This window comes from Coffea arabica, chromosome 3c (genome assembly GCF_036785885.1).
Source record: "Coffea arabica cultivar ET-39 chromosome 3c, Coffea Arabica ET-39 HiFi, whole genome shotgun sequence".
NCBI classification, from domain to species: Eukaryota; Viridiplantae; Streptophyta; class Magnoliopsida; order Gentianales; family Rubiaceae; genus Coffea; species Coffea arabica.
The window spans coordinates 19,616,228-19,621,585 of NC_092314.1; the positions used below are offsets into that span (position 1 = coordinate 19,616,228).

The window sequence follows — 5,358 nt, forward strand, 5'->3', positions numbered from 1 at the left end:
GAACTCAATTTCTTTCACCATGATTAGACATCATAAAGAATTGAATGATGGATAGTCAAGATTTAAGATATATAAAATTCTTGAACAATAATTCCAATACTAAATGACAAAAAAATTCTCTAAATAAATATTGATTTATTGGAGAGTGATTGGTTATATTAAAAAATTAGCTCAGTCAAGTTTGTAATGGATCAAATTTTGTAATTATTGCAGTGTATGTTGATGATCTTAATTTAATTGAAACTCCTGAAGAGTTCCAAAAGGTTATTAAGTATTTGAAAAAAGAATTTGAGATCAATGATTTTGAAAAGACTAGATCTTGCATTGGTTTACAGATTGGGCATTTATAATGTGAAATTTTTGTCTATCAAACTGCTTATATTCAGAAGGTATTAAAACGATTCTATATAAATAAAGTATATCCATTGAGTGCCCCGATGGTCGTTGGGTCCCTTGATCCAAATAAGGATCCTTTTAGACCAAAAGAGAAAAATGAAGATGTGACGATCCCACTTCTCCCTAAGGCGAACTAGAGGGTTGGCGGGTCGCCTGCCTAGCTCTCGCCAGGACTCACGCAAGCAAACCGACTCAAAATCCACGTATAACTTAAAACCAAAACACAATTCGTCATCTGGACATGCCAAACTTTTTAACGACTGAAGTACTAAAACACATTAACTTTAGAGATAACATTACCAATGAACATCCAATAGTTCACTCTTAAACACATCTCCGACTAGTTCAACCCAAAACTACAAATATACATTACAAACATATACAGCAAACTCATAAAGCTCAAATAAATTCATACAAGCCAAATCTTAGGGTTTTCACTTTTCCAGCTTCAAGTGACAACCCAAAACAAAAGATACAAAACGATTCGAAACAACATTTACAACAGCTAAAAGCAGACTTCAAAACATCCAAATGCCGAAACCTGTTAAGGAAAACAAATATTGTGTGGTGAGCTAAAGTTCAGTGGTGCCCAAAACAAGCAATCATATAAACAACTAGCAAATAATAGTTCCAAACTTAAATTCACAAGTAGGAAAGTGTATAACAGCACAAGGTAGGATACAGGGGCTCTCAGGAGCCATTTTCCCCGCACTTGATCAAATAGAACCGTAGCTGACCCTCCGTCAATTCTCACTATCTAAAGTCCATGTAGATTCATTATTTTTTCCCTTAACACGCTCCAACCAACTTACTCCCCCTATCGGGTCCGAACGCCACACGATAGAGTTTGGTATTACTCGAATATACCTTAAACTGGTCGAGAGATTCACCCAACGATGTTACGTCCAACACTTATAGACTGGTCGAGGGATTCACCGCAACGACTTTACGTCCAGCACTTGATTTTTATAGACTGGTTGAGGGATTCACCCAACGACTTTACGTCCAACACTTGATTACCAGGTCAGGATAAGAGGCCCTCCCACCCTTAAGGTGTGGTACATTCCCCTGCCTAGTAATTTAGCACTTAGCAAGCGCAAGCAAGATATTCACAAAAAAAAAAACAAAAAAAAAACACTTCAAGCAAGTCACCACTCAAAAGGCTAGTGTGATAAAGTTCACACTGCTCACTTCGATGGATCAGTAATCATTTTTGGCAAACATACCTTTGGTTTATATATAGAAGATTATCTTGTATAAAACTAGTTTAATTCCTTGAAATAAATCAATAACTCCCTCTTAAGATTAAAGCTGGAAAAGAAACAAAATGTTTCGTGAGGTTTCTTTTAAAGATATTTCCTTTCTAGAAGCAAACTAGAACCAAATTAGTTTAAACAAGTTTTCTTGCCGAACAAGTTTTCTATGTCTTTTATTTGAAATCATTCAAATCTAGTATCTTTAACAAATTTTCTTTGAAACAATTGGTCAAGGCTAATTTTATGAAAAACTTAAGGTTTGGAAGCTAATGTAACTATTCCCTAAAGATAAATAAACTAGTTTAAGTAAAAGAAAAGAATTAACTAGTCGGCAAGGTTTTAAAAGTCCCGATATCTAAATTTTAATATTAATGTACCATACTATATATATATATATATATATATATATATATATATATACAGCTTGCTATTAAGACAAAATATACCTACAAGGCTTGATTTAAAGGTATTTGAATTCAAGAGATTAAAATGGACTTTACGATTCCGATTCATATGCACATTGTATTCCAAGTTGCCAATATAGCTAAAACGCAACTCAAATATAAATCGCAACTCAAATATAAATCTCGCTAGGGCTTCATCAATCATTAGCCCTAGGTCTCAACAGATTTTATTCCAAACAAAATTCAGCAAAGGAAGTCCAAGGTATCACAACAAATTCCAAATCACAAACCATAGACCTTCCAAGTACATTTCAGCCAACCACTTGAACAAATTCACCAAAATTTAATATTCTTGCACAAATTACTCAAGTGGCCAAGCAGGGACGGAGCCAGAAATTTATTTTTGGGGGGGCTGAAGTGTATTAAAAAATTTTTTTTGTGACGAAATAAATATATTTAATAAGTAAAATTTAGAATCAATAATTATAAAAATAATAAAAACATATAATTATACATACCCAAAAATTTGTTATTGATTAACACTTGAAGTATTGGTAGTTGTTGCACTCGAATAACGAAGAGGAGGCAATTGCATTCTGCAAGTCTTCATCCGTTGAAAACGCTGCAATATTTGCTCATTTTCAATTGTTGCAAAAATATCCTTCTCGGTGGGATTGCAGGAAAAAAAAAAAAAAAAAAGCACAGTCGGAAGATGGACCTCTGCTCTTACCTACCACCGTAATATAATGGATTAGGATTCCCAGCAGCAATTACTTTAGGGCAGCTTCAGAGCTTTGCCAAGTTTATTTGCTACAAATTTTTTAAAAACTTTAATTATAGTAATCTCAAAAATTTCTCAAAATTTTTAAACTACACACTTCAAAATATTCAAAAATTTACGCACTTCAAAATTTTTTTAAAAAACTTCTATAGTAAGATACAGTAAAGTTTTAGACAAAGACTCAAAAAACTCACTTACCAAACCGGGGCAACATTCGTAGCAGCACTTTTGTGAAGAGAATAAATGTTTGTTTAATTCCAACGGCACCACTCGTGACTTCTTGAGGCAGCAACAATTGACACCAGCTGAGCTGGGCTGAAGAATTGCACGCTTCGATGGGCCTTCTGTCCATTTTCCCAACGTCAGTCAAATCCATGGGCCATGGACACCAGCAACAATTGACTTTTCTATTTGAACTTTGGTCTACTCTTCCTTCTAACCCAAAAAAAAAAAAAAAAAAAAAATTTTTGGCCTACTCTAAACCAAAATGTTTACTCTTGACTACAGGCAGTCACGAGGGTAAGAAATTAATTGACAAAGGAAACAACGGACTCAGAAAAATTGTTTTGACAAATGCAATCTTATCCTTACCGTCCAAATCTTGGGGGGGGGGCTTAAGCCCCCACCAGCCCCCCCTTAAATCCGTGGCTGTGGCCAAGAGCTTCTTCAATCATTAGCTCTTGACATCAAACAATTTCTTTCAATCACAATTCAACCAGGATTTCAATCTAAAACAAGAAGAAAACCACAACCAATCATGACTCCCAAATAATTCTAAGATTCAGATTTTCTTTTCTTGTTTCGATAGTCAAGAGAATTCTAGCAAATTTCAATCCAAGATGTCCATTAGATCTCCAACTTTTACTTGCTAGAAACACTAAACGTATAGCTTATAATCTGTCCAAACCAAGCTAAAATAAATAATACACAAATCCAACAAATAAACTCACTAAAAGTCCCAACCAATTCAGCCATGCTGGAAAATATTTTCCTTCAAAATTTGCTTTAGTTCATGTTCCAATACACCAGCTTTTGAAGTGTTACAATCAATAGGATAAACATGAAACTAGCACAAGATGTTATAAGACATTTTACTTAGGATTATAGCCAATTATCAAGAACATTTTCCAAAACAATATAAGAGTTTCAGCTTCTTTCTCATTCGGCCATTAACCAAGATTTCCAGCAACATGACTTCGACCTTTTACACTCCCAGCTTATCATGCAGATGGTAATTATTATGCTTACGAGGAATCTTAATCAACGACACAAAATTTACAGCTTGCATCATATTTTTAGAACCCAAAATTCGCAAAAGAAAACTGGAAAATTCTTTTCTTCTTCACTCGGCTACACTGGAAAAATTCCAGCAGTTTAGTCATTCATTAATCCGGATTTTCCTTGGCCAAATCACTGAATTATGTACTCAAAGCTAACATGCATGACTAGTAAATGAAGTTACTATCAATTCTAGTTCAAAACAGCGTCGGTCACCAACAACATTCATCCACAATTCTAGAATTTGCTCAACTATTTACGGATGACATGCACGCAGCAGATTTTTAGTTTCATTCAAATTTCTGGTTTACACACAGCTAACTAATCTCATGCAGGTCTTAATCATCCAGCATTTAGTTAGCTAAAAACACAACCAAGTGAGAATCAAACACTTTCCAGCAAATCTCATACTAAAATACCCATACAACTCCCAAAACAACTTCATCGGCTAAGCTGGAAAATTGGTTTAGCAGTCCAACAACTTCCAATAAAAATTTCCAGCCATTCAACCGAATTTCTGGCCATAAAGTTCACATGAAAAACCAAATAACAAGTTATCTATCAGATTAGATCCAAAACCAAGTTCGAATGTCATCAAAATCACCATCTTACCAAAAATTCATCCAAACTCTCTCTCGGTTAACATGCATGTAAACAGATTCTATATTTCTTCACTTTTCTTGCTTAAACAAGGTTAATTAACCTCATGCAAAGCATAATCATCTAGCTATTAACTAACTAACCACACAACTAAGTTCAGATCATCACAAAGTAACAAGTTAAAGCTGAAATTTCCAGCTCAAACTCACGGCATTTCCACTTCCTTTTCAAACAGATTTTTCTGTGACTTAAACTATCATCTAACCACACAACCACCACATGCAAGCCCCTAATCATCATCATCTACCCTTAAACAACTAGTCTAGTTCCAGAAATTACCTCAGATGGAGTACACACACACGGCTAGCAGCAGAAATAATTTTCCTCCCTTCGGCAGTCCAGAAATTGCAGACCGCTAGCTCTCTCTCTCTCCCTTGCTCTGGCTTGCGGCTGAATGAAGGAAATCTGGTCTCAAGCTCTCCACCAGCTCACGGATGAAAGACAGAATGAATCGCAAGTTTCTCTCTTCCCTCTCTAGTTTACGGACAGAAAGAAAAGAAACAAGAGGCTCGGCTCTTTCCCCCTTGCTCTCCACTCGCGGCTCACGACTGAAAGGAAGATGGAATGGAGATATTGTGGTGAT

The 5,358-nt window shown here is 35.4% G+C and overlaps 1 long non-coding RNA gene across 1 annotated transcript; it reads right to left on the reverse strand.

Annotated features, from left to right (window-relative positions):
• Positions 1-737: 737 nt before the first annotated feature.
• Positions 738-4,327, reverse strand: LOC140037669 (uncharacterized). Its single transcript, XR_011841642.1, has 4 exons — positions 3,036-4,327; positions 2,787-2,866; positions 2,575-2,678; positions 738-937 (listed from the first exon to the last, which is right to left on the reverse strand). It is a non-coding gene; the product is annotated as an uncharacterized lncRNA (long non-coding RNA).
• Between the last annotated feature and the right edge of the window lie 1,031 nt (positions 4,328-5,358).